General features: G+C 38.1%; 1 protein-coding gene across 1 annotated transcript in view; it reads right to left on the bottom strand.

Moving 5' to 3' along the window:
- Positions 1-9764: 9764 nt before the first annotated feature.
- The window catches only part of Lipt2-as1 (LIPT2 antisense RNA 1), a 34271-nt gene continuing 23013 nt past the window's right edge, over positions 9765-21022 (bottom strand). Inside the window, exon 3 of the transcript XR_012449695.1 lies at positions 9765-10280. The gene's annotated coding sequence lies outside the window, so the exon portion shown is untranslated. The remainder of the gene's footprint in view (positions 10281-21022) is intronic.

Below are 21022 nucleotides of genomic sequence, written 5' to 3'. Positions count from 1 at the left end.
TTTAGTCTGGGCTTTGCAGCACTCGGTCTAGCATCTCTCAAGCTATGTCCCTCTTCTTCTCCATCCCAAATACAAGAATGAAGTGTTTTTATTTTGAGTTGTCAGTATCTAGAGTAGAAGCTTTTTAGCTACTTGAATTTCTTTCAGTAGAGAAGAGCTTTCTGGTAAGTCTCTGGACCCTGAATTACACCTAGAGGTGGGTACACAGGTGAGGATGGAAGGACCCACTGGAACCACTTCTCTCCCTGTGGGAAGGAGTTCCATTATGTTCCCCTCTACATCTCACTTTCCCCCATCACATCTGCTAACTTTGAGCTCAGAGCCTCTGGGAAGGCTGGATCCTCATCCTCTACCATGGCATCTGCATTTTGCCTATAAACCCATGCCTATCTACTTACCATTTTCATGAAGTTTGGTGGCACTCTTTCCATTTCTCTATGCTGTATGGTTTTATTACTTTTTATCTTACTCCATTTTTAAGTGTGATCTCAGAAGGGATGGAGAACAACCCAATATCTTATCTGCTTTGGCACTTAAAGTCCCCTCAAGACTTTTAAAGCCCTTGCTTTAAAACCTTATTCCATCCTGTGAATCCCAAATCAACTGCTTTTGAACTCTCCTAGCACTAGTGGGGAAAAAAACTATATAATTGTGCTGATTGCTCCATTACAAATTTCTGAATTCTCTATATAATCTGGAAGCTCATGCCAGAACCCTGAAGATAGACTTAGGGGTCACTGAACCCCTTTATATGTTCTTCTCAATGTGGCTACTTTGATTAAATCTCTCTCTGTCCTTCACCACTACTTGGCTCTTTAATTGATGTGTTGGAATGGGTGGTTGAGCCTAGGATGCCTGGAGATGGGGCTGTTGTCATAAAACTCTGGTAACAATTGGGGAGGATTTAACCCTTTTTTTCTGGTAATCTGTCTTTCACAATAATTGATCATATAAGAGTAATCCCTTTCTCTTTACTATTCTTTCATGTTGGTTGCTTTTCTTCTTGCTGGTGGAGTATTTTCTACAAATTCTTCTACCCAAGACACTCTTGTTGCCTACTTAAATTTTGGGATTTTTTTTGGTTTGTTTGTTTATTTTGGTCAATAGAGATGAAAAAAATATAGCATCAACAGCTGCTATTACCAGTAATAACTGTGTGTGCAGGAATAAAACACATCCCTCATGAAAAACCTTCCTGTCTGTACTAATATTTTCTGTGTACTATTTTATATTCTGTGTAATATTTTCTGTATAAAGAGAGTTAGGGTGTGGCTGTCCAGAAATTTGACAGACTAAAATTAAAGTGACTCTGAGTGACCCCAAGTATTGGGCATAATTTCAGGAGTGAAGTAGATTTAGCAAAATTATAATTGTCATATTATCTAATACTTACTGATTCTTCACATGCTGTAAATTGTAATCATCACAGAACCATATGAGTTGGGCACTATTATCCTCATAATTCAGATAATGAGCTTAGAAACGGTCATTACTTTATACAAATTCACAGAGCATAAAATGGTATTGCTAATATTTGAACACAGGTCTGGATAGTCACAGAACCTATTGTGGTATAATGTAAGATAATGTGGTATTTGCCCCAAGTTCCTGTCACAGAGGCCTAAAACCTTTGGAATTTCTTGAGTGATAGGAGTGTCTTTTGTTATGCTTAGTGGACCTTTTTGATCATAATTTAGTTTATACTAATGAGGTGACTTAGGTTGGGATACCAAGTTAGGCTTAGGATGGGGCCAGTCACCAGAAAGACCAAGAGATTAGAAAATGGAAGGGATGGAACTTTCAGCCCTACCCACCAACCTTTAGGAAGAGTGGAGTGACTTGAAATTAAACTCTGTAAAAAAAATCGTAAACAATGAAATTTGATAATCTTCCAGGTTGCTGAACACATGGAGGTCTTAGAAAGTAGTCTTTCCCCATACCTTGTCCTATGCAAATCATCTGGCTGTTCACCTGAATCCTTTATAATATTCTTTGTAATAAACGGTTAAACTATAAGTAAAGTGTTCCCTTGAGTTGTGTGTGCCATTCTACCAAATCTAAGGAGGAGGGTCATAAAAGCAGGACCAAATAACAGTGGTGATGAAAACTATGGCATGGTGTTAAGAGTTCTAGCTCTGATTATTAATGTATTATAATAAAAAATAAAATTTAAAAATTTTAAAAAGTTAAATCTCTGAAGTCACTCAGATGTTTGAAACCTAGCTCCTCCCTTTAGCAGCCGTGTGACCTTGATTAAGTTAATTTCCATCATGGACAGTTTCTTCTTTTCTATGGCACTGTCCAAAGTAATTCTATATATGTGTTTGAACAGGGTCTCGCTCTGTTGCCCAGGCTGGTCTCAAGCTCCTGGGCTCAGGTGAGCCTCCTGCCTCAGCCTTCTGAGCAGCTGGAACCGCAGATGAAGACTACTGTGCTGACTTCCTAACAGAATGCTGAGACGAGGGAAAAGCACGGTATCACGCTATGTAATATGGTAATAGTCACAACCCATCCATGGCTTTTGAGCACTTAAAACATGGCTAATGTGATAAGGAACTGGATTTAAACATTTTATTTCATTTTAATTATTTCCATTTGAATTTAAATAGCAACATGAGGCATGTGGCTTCCATAATGAGCAGTGGACAGTGCTGTTTACAATGGGGATAACAATGGTATCTTTCTCATTTGTTTTATTCAATAACTGTTGTTATCTTCTATAAGCACATACAGGATCATTTTTGTGTGATAACAGTACCATAGTTACACTTTAAAAGGAAGAGTCTTATCTTTTAGAAACACACAGTAAGCCGGGGGGGGGGGGGTGGCGCAGTTTGTATGAACCTGTAGACCCAACTACTTGGGAGGCAGAAACATGATAAGCACAAGAGTTCAAGGGCAGCCTAGGCAACATAGCAATATCCAGTCTCAAAAACAAAACAAAACAAAAACAAAGAAGAAATACATTGTGAAATACTTTGGAGAAATAAAAGAGAATGTGTACAATTTGTTTCAAAATAAGGGGAGAAGAGTTAGGTGGGTAGTAATACTTAATACAAGATTGGACACAAGAGTTGATAATTATTATAGCTACATGATGGATCTGTGGAGGACTGATTGTACTATTTCTTTTTAATATTTGAAATTATGTATAAAATGGGATGGATAGATCATACCTGTAATCTTAGCTACTCAGGAGGCAAAGATTAGGAGGATTGCAGTTCCAAGTCAGCCCTGAGAAATAGTTTGAGAGACCCTATTTTGAAAAAACCCATCACAAAAAAGGACAGTGGAGTGCCTCAACGTGTAGGACCTGAGTTCAAACCCCAGTACCACAAAAAAAAAATAGAGAAGAAAGTATGTATAGATATATAGTGGGTCTTGCCTCTCTATACATCTCTCTTCTGCTTTAAGGTGCAGCAGCCCTTTTGTGACTTTAGGCAGCAAGAATGAGATTAGACATGTAAGGTCAAGATATGAAGGGTGGTAGGGCTGAAAGATAGGAAGAGGCTGAATCCTTATGGTCTCATGAGGCTGTGGCACCAGTTCCAGGATGTCTATTTCTGGAAATTTTGTTACAAGATTCAAACAAACCTCCAGGGTTCTTAGATTGGGTTTCTTTTATTTGCAAGCAAGGCTATTCCTAATTGATTTAGAGATCCAAAATATGGGTAGGAACAATTTAGGGGAAGAGTATGGAAGAAGGCACCATAGTCAAAGGGCACTAGGACAGGAAGGAATTGAGGACAGTAAGGAATTGAGGACATACAGAAGGCCCATGTGACTGGAGCGTCACAAGGGAAAAAAGTGGGGTGAGATGAGGTTAAGGTGTAGGAAGACACCCAAAGGCTCAGGACACTGTGGTCCCTGGTAAGCAGTTTAGATCTTATTCAAAACATAATAGTGACTGCCGACAGTTGTGAAGTAGACAGGTGAATGGAATTGATTTTGTCTTTAGACAAAACTGGGATGGGGCAAGAGGTCATCATGCTCCTCTTCCCAGTTCTAGAGATATCAGAAAGGAGGCAGCCATTCAAATGAGAGCCACAGGAGATGGGCAGGGGTAGACAGATTTGTTTTGTTGTTGTTATTATTTGTTTTATTGGTTTGTTTGTTTGGTGCTGAGGACTGAACTCAGGGCCTTTTGCATGCTAAGCACACACTCTACCATTACACTGTCAGCCCCAGAAGTAGACAGTTTTCAGGTCTGTTTGGGAAGTAATCAACAAAAAATATTAAACTAATGAGGAAGATCAAGAAAATGGAAACATCAAAGAAGACTTATGGCTTTCTGGTTTTACAAGAAAGCAAATCAGAAGGGACAAACTTCAAGTGTCAACTGGATACCCCAGCATCTATGTCAACTGGATAGACAATTGAATATGAGTCTGAAGGTGATACAAGAGATCTAAACTATAAGTATACATTTGAAGGCCATCAACATAATACAGTATTATTTTTAAAGCCTGAGATGAATGAGATCACCCAGAACAAAATTTTTAGAAATAACAGCATTTATAACAGGAAAGGAGACAGAGGGTGGTGATTCTCATAAAAAAGAAAACCAGGACAGTATGCTGTGATGAGAAGCTGTTTCAGAGAGTCTGAGTGAGCATTGTGCTGTTGAGCAGTAGAATAAGATGAGAATAAAGCGGACCCTGCAACTAGCAATCAGGTCATTGGACACCTTGACAGGAACAATCTCAGAGGAGTGGCAGAGCTGGAATATAAATCTGATTGAACTTAAGTGTGAATAGGTGAATAGGTAAAGATGGTTTGTATAGAAACTTTCTTGAGAATATGCTGTGAAGGGAGCAGAGGAACAGAGCAGTAGCTGGAAGATCAGAGGTCAAGATAATGTTTTCAAAGGTGAGAGGGCAGGCTATCTGAATGCTGATGGAATAGTTCAGTAGAGAGGGCAAAAGGTGTTAAGATTCAGAGTACAAGTTGATGGGGCTGGGGATCTAGCTCAGTGGATGAGCGCTTGCCTGGCAAGTGCAAGGCTCTGAGTTTGGTCCCCAGCACCGAAAAAAAAGGGAAAAATACAAGTTGAAGTAGGAAGATGGACACTTCCTCCATTATGTAAAGAGGAAAGGAGTAGACTAGAAGATGTAGGGAGAAGTCTAGGTTTAGTAACTGAAAGACAAGTTTCCCTCTGGTTTATTGATGAAACATGATATGAAACTATCAGTTTAGAGTGGGGGGAAAAAGGGTGTAGGGGTTTGAGGAAAGAGCAAGCAAATTACTGGAATATCAAGTTACTTCTACAAGGGAATGTTGAGTGACCATTTGAGGATGGTAATAAGGAATTTAAAGTCATTTGTTGGATGCTCAGTAATCATTAATTATCATTACTATAATTCTAGGTAAGTAAGACTTATATAATCCTTGCACTGTGTCCCAAATATTACCAAATAGAAGCCTAAAGATTTAGGTGTTGTTATCTTCACTTTATGTCACTTATTTATTTATTTATTTTTGTGGCGGTTAGGATTGAGCCTAGAACCTGAGCTACTACTGAGCTACATGTCCAGCTCTATCTCATTTTAAAGATAAGAAAATTCAGTATCTTCCAAATTCACTAAGCTGTTCAGATCATACAACTAGTTTAGGTGGCAGACCTAGTATATGAACACAGATTAAGCAGCCCTTAAAGCCAGAGTTTTCCATTAATGCAATCAGTGTTCTCATAAAAGAGGTCCCAGAGAGAACCTCATCCCTTTTACCACATGAGAACACAGGAGAAGCCTGGCAGTTTGCAATTCTGAAGAGGATTCTCAGCTGCCCCAACTATGCTGTCATCCTGCTCTGACTTCCAGTCTTCAGATGTGTGAGAAGTAAATGTTTGTTTATAAGCCACCCAGTCTATGATATTTTGTTATAGCAGTCCAAAGGGACAAAGGCAAAACTGAAGCCTTAATTTTGGCTATCAGTTGGGTTCCTCAGTTTTTCTTCATATCATGTCTGCTGAAGCTAAAAAATGTCCATGATAGCTTCTTTATTTTTATGTCTGGCATCTATGCTGGAATGGTTAGACAGCTGGGACTGGTTGGTTGTCATTCCCTCTCCACATCATATCTTTGCTTGACTTGCTTGGGTTTACTCATAGCATGCAAGTTTCAAGTAGTCAGACTTAAGTGGAGCTGGCTTCAAAAAAAAAATGTATATTCAAGTCAGGTAGGGTGGTATAATCCCAACTTGGGAAGTGGAGTCAAGAGGATTGAGATTTTAGGCCAGTCTGAGCTATACAGCAAGAACCTGTCTCAAAACAAAAACAAAGTATATTCATACTATCTAGATAAACCTAGTTTATGGCATAAAACAATGATATTGAGAAAATTGACACTACAGTTTAGGCAGTAAATCATTACTGTCTATGCATTTTTTTTTAGAACAAACAGTAGTGCTTTCCATTCTTCCATTCCATAGTATTGAGAGTTGTATTATGAAGCTAGGCCAACTGTTGGCTGAGGCTGGCTAATGTTGGCCTGCACTTCCTTGTACTTGTCCTGCAGCCATCCTCAGAATACCGGACCATATCAGTATGGGATGGTGGATACTTTGATGTTGCATAAGCAACATCTTGTTAAATAAAATTGTCATTGTACATATGGGGATCCAGAAAAAGTCTTTCATTTCGTCATTCATGAGAATTTATCTTAAGCCAAATTCAAAAGAAAGGAGAGAAGGGGAATTAACCTGTATATTAGGCAATAGAGGATGTGTGTTGATTAGGAACATGGACTTCAGAGTCATCATCACACTGTAGGAGTTCAAATACTGGTTTTATCACTCAGTTATTAGCTGTGAAACTGTGAGATGATTCGTGCCAAGTTTCCCAACCTCTCTGTGCTTCAGTTTTCTCATCTTTAAAATGGTGATGGTAAAAGTAACTATTTTATAGGATCAATTAGAGAGGAATGAGATAATATGTCAAGGCTGGGGATGTAGCTCAGTGATACAGGGCTTTCCCAGTATGTGAAAGGCCCTGGGCTTGATTCCAAGCACTACAATTATTAAAAAAAAGATAACATGTGAAAATCAATTTGTGTGCTAAATAAGCAAGCATTATAATGATTAAGTTATTGAAATAACATTTATTGGAACCTACTATATGCCATATGTTGGAATGCTGGAAATGATAACTTGAATAGAACATAATTCCTACTCTGGTGAGAGAGACAGGCAAAAAAAACATGCATGTTCCCAGGCATACAGAAGAAAATGGAGATAATGTTCAAATATATCGAAGAGTAAAGAACTGGGATCATCTTCCTTCTTCTGGAGAAGACAGGAGATACACCTGTCTTTATCTCCTATTTACAGGAGATTAAAGGCAAGGTTTAAAACAAACATTAAAAGATGAGTAAGAGTTTGCAAGGTAGACAGGAGAAGAAAAGTTATTCTGTGTAGAGCAAACCCCATATACTACTCTGTAGACTTTTCAGGAAATGTGGAAAACATACAGTGAGATGGGCATAGGGGTAGACAGTGATGAGGTTGAAAATGTAGGCAAGAGCACACATCTGAAGGTCTGTGTGTGGAAGTAGTTTGGCCTCTAATGGATGGTTGTTTGGGAGTCATTGAAGGAACATGCTTTAGGCCTGCCTGCTGTGTGTCATGTGACAGATTGGTAGATAATCATCAAAAAGCAAGGGTACCAGTTTAGGGAACATTTGCAGTAATCTAAGCAAGAGAGGATAATGTTTTGAACTAGAGTAGTGGTAGGAGAAACCTAAGTGTAGCTCAGGTTTTTGGCTAGGGTATCTGAGCAGATGGAGGAATGTGATCAGTTAGAGGGAATGTCATATGGTCTCTAACATGATCATTATGAAGACTGTGCAGCAAGCACTATGGGAAAATGTTCATTTCACCATTTAATGTTAACTGGTAAAAGCAACCTAATCATGTCTGTACTATGCCATTAAGTCAAGGTGAGGAAGAGACAAAAACTAATTAAAATAGTTTGATTGCTTAAGATATATAGGTGATATTTTGTGTATGTTTTAGTTTATATAAATGTTCTTGTAAATTTGAAGAGCAAAATAGTATACTAAAATTGTAATGAAATACTGTGCTTGAAATTTTGTGTCAGTAAAATTAACCCAAAAAATAAAGAATGGAATGGTAGGAAGACAGATTTGGAAGAGTAATATGTTTGATGTTTTAAAAGTTGTCTAATACTCTTATGTATACAAATTATTGTCACATTATCTCACTGAAACAAAAATTATAATTATTGTAATACACCAGTGAGGTAAGAGGTATGATTGTGTTTGCTTTGAATATAAGGATACTAGGCCTGTTATGAGTGGCTTGCCCAATATTATAGATCTGGTAAGTAGCAGAGGCAGAATTTTTCCCATTTTTTTTACCCCTGCAGTTTTCAAATGCTTAATCAAATCTGCTTACTCAGGTTGAATGAGAAAGCAGTTACATCTGTAAAGATTTCATATATGGACACAAAAATAAAGAAGTTCCCTCACATGCTGACTACTCCATGACAGAATAAAAATGAAAAAAGTGACAAATTGCCAAACTAGAACAGGACCTCTAAAAGCAAGAAAATTTAAAAATATTCCAACTTTGATTAAAATGTTCTTTTAAGTTGCTCAAACACTTCAGCTTTGATTTTATGTAATAAGAGTGGCATGTATCTTCCTGTTTCTTCCAGTTTCTACTGGTGCTCAGATCCTTTGCCTGCCCTTTCTCTCCCTGCTGTGTAAGGCAGGAGGGCTGGCTCCTGCAGGCTGTGTTTCTCAGGCTCCAGTGTCAGAGTGAATAGCAGTGTCTTTCCATCCCTCACTTTGATAGCATCCCCAAAAGCTGCTAACCCTCTTTGGGGCACATGTCTACCTTGATTTTTGTCTTCCTAATCCCTGGATTCCAAGTATACCACCTTCTCCCTTTGTCTTGCCAGCCTAAGGCTTCCTGCTGTTGCTAACCTCTGAGTTGCCCCATTGTTCTTTGATTAATTTCTTTACCTTTTCTTCTTTTTCCTGTATCATATTCCCTCCCTTCTGAATCCTCAGAATGCTTTCTCTTTTCCTTATTAGACCTGGAATAATAACTGTGTATGATGTTGACTCAGTGTTAAACTCATTGGTACCATAATTGAAAACAATTTTAAGGCTTTCACTGCTTTACTTGGCATCCTTCTCTGGCCTACCACACAGGCACATTTAGATACGTATTCCATTATGAGTGTGTGTACTTGTGTCAGAAAAGCAATCCTTAGAAAATTAAAATTTATCAGCTAGGTCAGCAATCATCTAACAGATGAAGTAATGTATTTATACACCTAGAATCTCATACATTTAGTTGCCCATTTTCTTGTATAACATTTATCATGTTAAATTTGTGTAGTAAAAAAAATTTTTTTAGTTAGCCCAAATAACACTAGTATTTTTTTTTATCAAAGAAAAATTTGTTGATCACAGACAGTTGGGAATTTCTGTAGTCAACTGGGAATTTCTGCTCCTTATGGCCATTTAAGGAACTTTAGATATTGGCACCTAGCTAGTAGATGAAGGGCAAAAAAGAGCATAGAGAATTGTGTGGGATATTTTAGGGACTAGGCCTGAAATACTGTGCACTGACTTTGTCCACATCTCATTGACCATTGGAAAACATATGGCCATTCTCTGTCAGTTTTCCCTTTTGGCCAATTTTCTTCACGTAGATAGAATATACCCTCCCCCCCCCCGCCCACTTCCCCGTACCTCTCAGGAGATTACTCAACTAAATAATCAACTAAAAGCCCTAGGTGCTGCTCAGTCATTGTCCATCTAATATAGATGTAGTTCTTTTTGGTTGACTAATTTGTAAACTAAAAAGATGACTCACCAATCTCCTTCTCCTTCTTTGATTGGACTGTTCTGTTCTATAATAGGAATTTTGTTGTCCATATTTCTGTGATTCCTGGTTCTGCTCTTGGAAATTCTCTTTATTCATTATCTTCCATGGTAATATCTGAAGTGGGTGGTGGGAGTAACTTTCTCTGGAGGTATGTGGATTTTGGAGTCTGCTTTCTTTTCATGGAGAGCTGAGACCTGTTTCATGCCATAACTAGTCTCTGTCCCAGATTTTTGTTTTTTTGGAAATACAATTTCCTCAGAAATGTAACAGACTTCTCATTGATTTCTTGTAGACTGTTCCTGTACCACAAACTATACCCCCAAATACTTTTTTGACATACCTCTCAATCTTCTTTGTCTTTCCCCCACTTATCTTCATGCCTCTTTCATGAAGCAGCCCAGGTAGTGGCAGCCACTGTGATGCTGTCAGGATTGAGAAGGTTGCAACCTTAATGTGTTCTTTGCCATAATGGTGACCTGTCAGACCTTTGCTGCTCACAGTTTTCTCTGTATTATTTTCTACTATTTGAGATCTAAAAGTAGACTTCTTTAAGCCCCCAAATGTATGTGATTTTTCCTATTTTCTTTCATTTGTTCCTGCAAACTGCCAACACTTGCTAGCCAATAGTAGCCAATATACACTAATAGAGTGGCTGTCTCCATCAGCTTCTCTTAGAGCTCATAGATCAGTAAGCATGTGGCTTGCCTTTTAAGCTATTATAACAAGGATTTTTGCCAAAATTTTTGCCACCACGTAGCATGAAATGCCATCTTTTCTGCCCCTGGCCTCATTTTTCTTTTTTCCTACAATTGGTATGGCAAGTCAGTGATATTTATTTTAGGTTTTTGTTTTAGGAACACTCTACTTCAAGGTCCCATTTGTAGTTTTAGTCATGGCATCAGTGCTAATTACATGAAAACAACCTTCAAATCTTAGTGGCTTAACACAATAAACACACTACAGTTCAGTTCTCACTCTATAATCCAATGTAGAGGGAAGGAGGGAGGGAGGGAGGGAGGGAGGATGGGAAGGAGAGAGAGAGAGAGAGAGAGAGAGAGAGAGAGAGAGAGAGAGAGAGAGAGAGAGAGAACTCTCTTCCCCAGTCAAGCAGAGCCTAAGCTAATAGAGGCTCCATCATCAGTGCATAACTCCCAAGGTTGTCTTGAGCATCACCATCTCTCCAGTAGCTAGGAGAGGACAGAGTATGGATGATTATGATTATGCAGAATATTTTAGGAGCCAGCCTATGAATAGTATATTACTTCTGCACACATTTCCTTTGCTAGAAGTCAATTATAGAACACCATAAACCTCAGGGGAGAATAGGAAATTTGGTTATATGCCTAAGAAGAAAATGAAATGGGTTTAATGAAATGGGTTTAATGAAAACCCAGTTATTTCTTCCACACATACTATTAACTGGTTTGTATACCTTTTTGGTGTGCCTTTCTATATTTTTAAGGATGGGAAGCTAAAACTTTTCTTTCTTTCATTATTTATTATTTATTTTTTGAAACAGGGTTTTGCTATGTAGCCCAGGCTGGCCTTGAACTTATAGTCCACTTGCCTCAGCCTCCCAAGTGCTAGGATTATAGGCATGCAGCATCATGCCAGACTTTAAAAACGCATTTCTTAGACTTCCTTAGACGTCTTAGAATTCCTTAGAATTCTGGGTGCTAATTTAGTTCCATTAATTTGTTTCTGCCAATTGAATATATCCAAATGAGATCTGAAATGAGGAAATGAGGCAAAGACTATCTTCTTGTACTCTAGCTACTTTCTACTGATAAGCACGTCATAAAAAGCAGATTTTGTTTTGTTAGCAGCAACAATCTCCAGTGTTCATTCTTCAGTTTTCTAGGTAAGAAGTTTGCTAGAGCTGAGTATGGTGGTATACAAATGTGATTTGAGCACTGAGGAGGCTGAGGCAGGAGGGTTTGAGGCCAACCTAGGCTATACAGTAAGACACTGTCTCAAAAAAAAAAAAAAAAAAAAAAGAATCTGGAAAGTCTTCCAAAGGCCAATGTGTTAAATTCTTTGTCCCTAGCTCATGGCACTATTGGGAAGTAGTGGAACTTTTAAGAGGTAGGGTTTAGTGGGATGGTCTTTAGGGCCATCACCCTGAAGGACCCTGTGGTACCCTAGCTCCTTTCTTGTCCTCTCTTTTGCTTTCCAACTATGAGATAAATGGTTTTTCTCTGCCATGTGTTCCTACCATGATGTGATGCCTCACTACAGATTTAAAAGCAATGGGTTAAAATTTCTAAAACGGTTAAAGTACATAATTATTTTTTATAAGTTGATTATCTCCAGTTTTTTTTATAGTAATGGAAATCTGATGAACACAATGTTGTAACAATTGTAATTGCAATATTTAGCTCACAGGTACAGTAGAATGTTGTTGAATTCCATTGTCTGGCCTTCCATCCAGAGTTTTCCTCTATGGTCAGATATGTAGGGTTCATGGAGTCATTTCTAGAAACTTTACTTAAGAGTCCAGTCCTTCAGTTCTTCTAGTCAAGTATGTTTTTCACTTTTTATTTTTATCCATTCCTTAGTTTATAATAATATATTAACATCCATTAACTCCTGCTTTTTGGATTCTCATTTTAACTGGCTATAACATCTTAATTGATTTCATTATCCAGTGCTATGTTTAATAAAATTATGGATACATGTTTATTTTAAAGTTGTATGTGATTCATTCATGATTCTATTTGAAAAAATATCCTTCAACATATTTCGCAGTATTTTTATGATGACTACATTAATCAGAGCATATAACGCCGTAAGCACAGTGCCTGGCACATGGTGCTAAATATTTATTAGCTCATTTTATAATGATAATGAAGAGAGTAGTGAAGAAGAGATGGTGTGAAATTGTTGATTTAGGTGGGACATAGGTCCATTGGTCTACCTATTTTACACAATCCTGTTTCCTAAAAAAAGAATACTGAGACATAACAGCTTTACAAATCAACAACAGCAGTCAAAATTCTAGCAACAGTTATAAGAAAAAAAAAACTCATTAAAATTGCCTAATTTCTCCCATCCCAATGAGAATAACACTTTCTTCGGTAATTCTTGTGAAGGCTTGCTGATGTAATATACGTGAAATGGGGTACTGTAAATGAACTAATGGAGCCGTTGTTCTGAAAATAAATTTAGGAAGCACATATTGGAGTGTTCTGAGTGTTTTGGTGGTATTGGGGATTGAACTCAGGGCCTCTTACTTGCTGTATAAGCACTCTACCACTTCAGCCATACCCCCAGTCCTTTTGCTGGTAGTTTGTTTTCCAGATGGAGTGCTTTTGCTTTTAGGTCTCTGATAGGGGGTGCTAGACAGCAATGGCAGGAAACATGGGGCAGAATAAACTTCATATCTCATGGCTGGGAAACAAAAGAGAAAGGAAGAGACTGGGGTCCCACAGTCTCCTCCAAGGGCATACCACCAATGACCTAGAACTCCTGTTAGGCCCTACCTCCTAAAGCTTCCATCAAATACAACCCTGGTGACAAGCCTTTATCCCTTCTGCCTTTGGAGGACATTCAAGAGCTAAACTACAGCAGATGGAAACAGATACTCTGGGCAGGTCAGAGAAGGAGCATGGAATGCAATCGTGTACTGGTAGGAAGCAGCTCTGATTAATTGTTGCCAACTAAGAATTTAGGTCCAGAGATTTAAAAGAACAGCAAGAAACCTCAATTATTATGTGATATATACATATATACCTATATATGTGTGTATGTATGTATAAGCTCAAGCAATTTATTAAACATACATACCAGTCAGTCATATCTCTTTTTGGTTTCTGTGTTTGGTCATGCTGTTTTGAGTGTGCTGTTTGGGTGGCAACTACTTATTGGTGACTTTTATCAGCTCATCACTGAGTTGCTTATTACTGTGCAAAGCATTTTTACTGGAATGAGTAGAAGATGAAGTGACAGACAACTGCCTGGTCATTTTTGTTAATCAGGGTTGTTAGTAATTAACAAAGAGAACATGTGAGGAATACTTATACCTCTGCCATCAATAACACTGGAGGCTTTTTGTCCACCACATACTTCTTTGCCATCATGTGCCAAATGTGGGCAGAAAGGGTTCTAAATATGTTCAGTCTTTTAGGAAGCTCTGAAATTTAGCAGAAAAGAGATTCAACTCTGGAGTCATATACACATGGGTTTGAATACAGCTCCATTGCTTCAGGGGTAACTGACTATGAATACTTTAAACATCTGTCTGAGCCTCAGTTCCTCACTTACAAAAAGAGAATAACAGTTGTTCAAGGGACCAGCTTTCTATTATTGTATCTTTAGTGTGGACATCCAGTCCTTTGGTTACAAGGCAAGGTTCACCTATAAGCATTGCTTCTGAGTTCTAGGCAAGAAGAAGGAAGGATAGTGAAAATAGTTAAAAGGCATTTGTCAGGTGAGTATGTCTCATTTACCAAAAGTCAACAGCTTTCCCAAAAGACATATCTAGTAGATTTCTATTTATTAATTTTGTAATTATTAGGTATTTACTATTGGTTGAAAGGAAACTTGTGAAATAAAGACAGTTTTTTAACTGGGCACATTCCATTCATCCATATAGTAAAGTTTTACTATGTGTTAAACACTGTGGAGAGTGCTACATATTCACTCTATTCATCATGAGAACTCTGTAAGATAGGCTCCATAATCCCTACATTACTAGTTACTATGTTTGTAGTAAGGAAGTGGTGTAGCTAATACACATTGGAGCTAATATATGAACTTATTATTATTGGATCTGTTTGATTACAAAACTCCCACTTTTGGTCACCATCTTATACTGTCAGATTTTAAGATACCCATCACCTACTTCTGGGAACTCTTTCCAAACTTTATGCTTACCATTTGACCAATACCTCAGTGATAATTGTAGGTAAAGAATCATTAATCGATATTAAAATTAGTGGGACAAAGTATAATGAGAAACAGGATCTATGCATATTTTCAAAGTATCTATACAAGATACTTATTAATTACAAAGAGAATAAGAGTAACTTCATATACACCATAATCAATTAATTAAAGTTAACATCACTGGAAATGAGAGATCTCAAAGTCATGTGATTCCTGAAATGATGCACCAAGAAGAACATAGCATCACTTCTGTGGTATCATTGTCAAAAATACACAACTTGAATTTAGTCATGAGAACACCAGATATATTCAACTTCAAAGGCATTCTACAAAACAACTTGCCAGTACTCTCTAAAAGTGTCAGTGTCATAAAAGACAGGAGAAGATTTGAGGAACTGTTTTAGATTAAACATGACTAAGGAAACATGACAACTAAATGCAATGTATGATCCCAGATTTGATCCAGGAACATAAAAAGAAAATCAATATGACAATGAGTAAGATTCAAGTATGCTGGGCATGGTGGTGCACAACTGTTGTCCCAGTGCTTGGGAGGTGGAGGCAGGAAGCTTGTGAGTTTTCAGCCAGTCTGGACTATATATAGTGAGACCCTGTCTCAACCCCTCTTCCACTTCCCCCAAAAAATCACATTAATGAACTGTGCGGGTTGGCAGTTGTCCTGTATTCCATCCCCTCCAAAGCCTCCACCAAGGTAAACCTCTCCTACTTTAGATTAGATCTAGCCACAGGCTATCTCCTGGCAAGGAAGGATAACCCCTTTCCTCATCCCTGTATCAGCAATAGAATAGAAACCTTCTCATAGATTTTAAAATGTTTTGAAGCATAGCATTGCCAGCTTGGTTGTCAGAAGACCTTTGACCAACCAATGTGTAAAGAGGAACTGTAATAGGAATTGTTGTTAGACCTCACAGTTGTAAGATAGGAAATTCTTAAACTGTACCCAAATTTTTCTGAACAGCAGAGAATTATCAGGTGGGATGACTTGAACACAGAATTCAGCTCAAAGTAGCTTAAACAATTAAGTTTATTATCAGACTCCCAGAGATCAAAATGGCTATAGGTCCAACACTACAATAGCTACATTGCATTTCTTTGATATTCTCTTGTAGCCATCTATGTGTATCTTCTTCATCCCCAGGCTAAGACCCTTACCATTAAGAAATGGCTTTCAGTGGCAAATTGGGATACATTTATTTGTTCATGTTCTATAGGAAATGTTTCTATCTAACCATTCCACAGAAATCTTTCCCTTCAGTCTGATTGGGCCAACTTAAGTCACATGTCCACTCCTCTACCAATAATACTCCCCAGGGGAAAGTCATGCACTGGATGCCTGAAGTCTGAGTTCCTAAGCAATTCAGTGGCAAAGTGATGGGAATACAATGACTGGTTTAGAGTTAGCAAGAAATAGTTACAAAGCTCAGGATGAGGTTGAATTTCTTTGTGTGTTAAGCCTTGTGAAGGAAGAGTAGACACCAAGAAAACCTGGGCCTTTGTCAGAGAAAGAAACAGGAGCAATGGAAGCTGGGGAAGTGAATTCCTGCCCTTGTGAGTATAGAGTGTTGGTCCAACATGACCTTCCATAAGCAGGATATTTCTTTTCTCTGTCTCTGTCTCTCTCTCTGTCTCTCTGTACTGGGGTTTGAATTCAGGGCTTTGTGCTTGTTAGGCAGGCACTCTATCACTTGAGCCATGCCTCTCACCTTCTTTCTTTTTTTTTTATTTTTATTTTTTTTGGCACTACTGGGTTTTGAACTCAGGACCTCAAACTTGCTAAGCAGGTACTCCACCACTGAGCCACTCCAGGCCTCTTTTAAAATGGATTAAATTGATATGGGTAATAGTATGGAGGTTTCTCAGAAAATTAAAAATTGAACCATATGATTGAGCAATCCCACTTTTGAGTAGATATCTAAAAGTACTGAAAATAGGTTCTTGAGATAGTTGCCCACTCAAGATCATTACAACACCCTTCATAAGACCAAAGAGGTGGAAGCAATCTATGTCCATCCATAAGCAAGTGGATAAACATAACGTGGAATATATATGTGTGTGTGTGTGTGTGTGTGTGTGTGTGTGTATCTCTATATATATCTATATATATACATATAATGGAATAGTACAAACAGGAAGGAAGACCTGTCACATGCTATATCACGGATGAGACTGGAGGACATTGTGCTAAGTGAAATAAGTGAGAAGACATATACTGCATGGGTCTATTACACAGTATATAAATACAGTAGTCCCTCATCTGTTGGGGATATCCTTGAAAACCTACTACTGAATGCCTGAAACCACAGATAGTATTTGTTATGGTTTGGATCTTGAATATCCTCCAAAGGCCCATATGCTAAAGGCTCAGTTCCCAGCCTGTGGTGCTACTGTAAGGAGGAGCATGCTGGAAGGAAATTAGTCACTGGGAGTCTGCCTTGAAGAGAATATTGGGAGCCTGGGCCCTTCTTGTCTCTCTTTGCCTCCTAGCCACCATGAAGTGAATAGATTTCTTCTGCCGTGTACTCTTGTCATGATATACTGTGCTGCCACAGGCCTGAAGCAACAGGTTTCATATGAACATGGACTGAAACAATGAGCCAAAGTAAATCATCTACCTTTTAAGTTGATTTTTTGTTAACAACGAGGGAAAGCTGACTAACCAGGTACTGAACCCTACACTGTATATGTTGTTTTTTTCTAATGTATACATACACAAATTTAATGTGGTTTCCATTTTACCTAAGCACTTATATGCTGAGGTTGTAACTTTTACAGTATGGGTTCTGACAGCAAAACTAGCACAAATTTCTCTTTTCTTTCTTTCTTCTTTTTCTTTTGGTCTTTTGAAACAGAATTTTGTTATTTGGCTTAGGCTGACCTTGAATTCATGATCGTTCTGCCTCACCCTTCAAGTGTTGGGATTACAAGTGTGCAAACCATCATGCCTGATTAAGCATGAATTTCTTTTACTTCTTTCACAATTTTAGATGGAAGATTCATTCTTACTATTTATCTTAACAAACCTCAGCATATGATATTTTTTCTTTCATTACTAAGTCAAGAACTTTCACTTTTTTTACTTAAAGGAAGAACTTTACAGCTTTTCTTTGACATATAAAAATTGCCAGCATCATTACTCTTGCACTGTAGGCCATTATCAAGTAAAGATTACTTGAACAGAAACATGAAGATATCACATTACTAATAACAGAGACAGCTATTATGTGACTAATGGACCAGAATTAAGCTGGACAAAGAATGACATATGTCCTTATATCTATCCCTGAGGATAGACAGGGTAGCACAAGATTTCATTATACGTCTCAGAATGGCATACAATTTAAAATTTATAAATTCTTAATTTCTGGAATTCTCCATATGATAATTTTCGACTGGTTGACTTTCGGTAGGGGAAATGTTTGAAAGTGAAGCCATGAATAAAGTGGACTACTAAGAATAAAGAGGGGGTTCATAGGACAATTACAATTAGACTTATATTGTACATTAGTTACATTGCCCCCATCATCTCTTCCTCTCAGCCCCCTCCTCACCCCACCCAAAGCAATTGCAAGAGGTTTTTTAGTTCTGTTTCATATAGGTGTATGAAGTCCATCCACCATATACTGTCACCTTAATCTCCTTCCTTCACCTTCCCCCCTCCCACTAGTACCTCCCCTCACTGTACCTATTTTACAGTCTTGGTTTTCGTTATTAATATTTAAGTTGGTATTCAAAGGGGTGTCTCAATGCATGCCCACTGTGAGTGTGCTTTCCTTTGGTCTATTCAACCCCTTCCATTACTCTCAACAGTGGGAGTTATGAATGGTAGCTCTGCCAGAGTAGTTTTCTACCTACTTCCAAGTTTTCTTTTTTTTTCCCCTTCTTATTTTATATGATACATCTAATGTGTTTGTTGAGGGAAAATGAGCTGGATAAACAAACTACTATGGGTCCAAAAGTCTCATGTATGAAAACCTGAACTTTATAACCCCTTATTTGGGGTGTTGGCCTCACTCACCTCAGCTTTTTAAAAACTGTTGTATGTTTTTAACAGTTGAGGTCAATATAAAAATACTACTAGTACACATAAAAACAAATATAGAATTAAAACTAAGCAGCTCCACTTTCTCTGTGGCTTAACTCTTTAGCCATTTAAGATTTTATTTTTGAGTTCTTAAATTCATATAGGTATTGCAAGGGATAAATTAATTTGGAGCAAAATGAAGCTCTTGTTTGAAACAAGATTAAAAGAAAGGCCTATCTAGAAATATGAAATTATTGTTAAAAAGGATATAATTTAAAAATCTCCTGAGGGCTGGAGACATGGCTAAAGTAGTAGAGTGCCTGCTTAGCAAGCATGAGACCAACTACAAAACACAGAATGGCCAAACTGGCCCCACCAAAAAAAACCTCCTGAAATCTATCTATGTGAAAAAAATCACTTCATTTTACCTCTCCCTTACACAACACATATATTACAATGTGAGAAGGCATCTGGGTTTGTTCCATTTAAATACTTTTTAATAATGCTGTCAATCTGATTTTGGCAAGTACAGCTTTATACAAGCATAAATCATGTGGAAATTCTAAGATCAGAATAATTTAGATTCTGTCCTTGAACACACTGCATTTATCTAGTGTAAGATAATGGGATGTCTTGCTGTAGTTGAGACAATTTGGGTTTAGATTGCAAATACTGATAAGACTCAAGTTCCTGGGACTTTTGTGATCTCAGTAACAGTGGTGGTCTTATGGCAGGTCAGCTAGAATCTGCAGCTGCTCCCTTCCCCTGCCCAGGAGCACCTGTCCTGCAATAACTGGAGTTTAGTCACATAAATTTCTATTTAAGTGGTGTGTGTGTGACTGGAAGAGTGTTTTGAAATCACAACTCTTTTTCTTACTACCATGGGGGACTTTTGACAAGTTAACTTTTGCAGCAGAAAAATTTATTGAGATAATTTTTCATATTCTCCATATTCTGTGTTCCCCATGCCCTCTCTAAAAAAGGAGACCTGGTATTTTTTTTTGCCTCAGAGTTTCTCTTTGTTGGTGCTAGGGATCAAACCCAGGGCCTTGCACATACTAAACACATTGCTCAACCACTAAGCTACCCTCTCAGTTTGATACTTCAGAATTTTTTCCAAAAGAAAAGTAGAAGGTGCCACATGACAGTTTTTATTCTATAAAAGCTCAAGCTGTTGGGATTCTGCTGGGTATTCTAAGAAAAGGAGAATGGGAAACATTTTGCAGGCAACAAAAAGGAAGAGTCAAAAATGTTATCTAAAAAGTGGATGTCTGGGATGAATATTCCTGAAAGCATGAGTACCCTTGGTACAGTGGCCAGAGGAGGAAGCTGGTTCAGAGAGGATGGCTACATGGTTGGATGTATCTTGAGATTCTGAATTCTATGGACCTGGACTCCAAATTCTCAAAGATCTGGGCATTGCAGATTATGCAGAGCCATGAAGTGGTTCAATCTAGACTATGCTTTTCTGGGCATTTAGCAGAGTCATGCAGATGGAAGAGAGATGAGAAGTCGGGTCCTTCCCATGTTTCTCCCAAACACTTGCTTCACAGGGTCATCTTGAGGGTGAAATAAAGTAGTAAGTGCCTGGAACAGTACTTAGGCATATCTAGTAGCTGCCTAGCTGCAATCTGTTCTTTAAATTAAAAAAATTTTTCTCTAAATATGTGACTTCCAAAATGAACGGCAGAAGTTGGTCTCAGGACTTTTGTAAATCTAAGGTTAAGGGACAGTGTTTTAGTGGCAATAACAATGATAGGTACTATTGACTAAGAACTTACTGGGCGTGGGGGTGTAGCTCAGTTGTACAGTGCTTGCCTAGCATGGGCAGGGCCCTGGGTTTGATTACTGGTAACACACACACACACACACACACACACACACACACACAGAGAAAAGGAAGAAAAGAAGGAAGGAAGACAAAGATATATATATATGAGACAAGGGAAAGAGAAATTGGATCTAAATTATTCTATAGAGTTCTAGAATTCCATGGACAGTCTCAGGAGCTGCAGTGGAAAGCAAAAAAGAGAACAAGTATTTCACGCTCAGGGTTGTCTCCTCTGCTCCAGCCAGATTGTTTTGCTCCTGTCCATTACTACAGTGATCCTCTATATAACATTTGGTCTAAAAAGTAGTATGCATGTTAAAAATGTTTGAAAATGTCTACAGAAATACTGGATCAGGATGACCATATAAACAAACACATGTTCATCTTGTCTTTGTTCTATTCTA

This window comes from Castor canadensis, chromosome 7 (genome assembly GCF_047511655.1).
Source record: "Castor canadensis chromosome 7, mCasCan1.hap1v2, whole genome shotgun sequence".
NCBI classification, from domain to species: Eukaryota; Metazoa; Chordata; class Mammalia; order Rodentia; family Castoridae; genus Castor; species Castor canadensis.
This window is presented reverse-complemented; position numbering and strand designations above follow the sequence as displayed.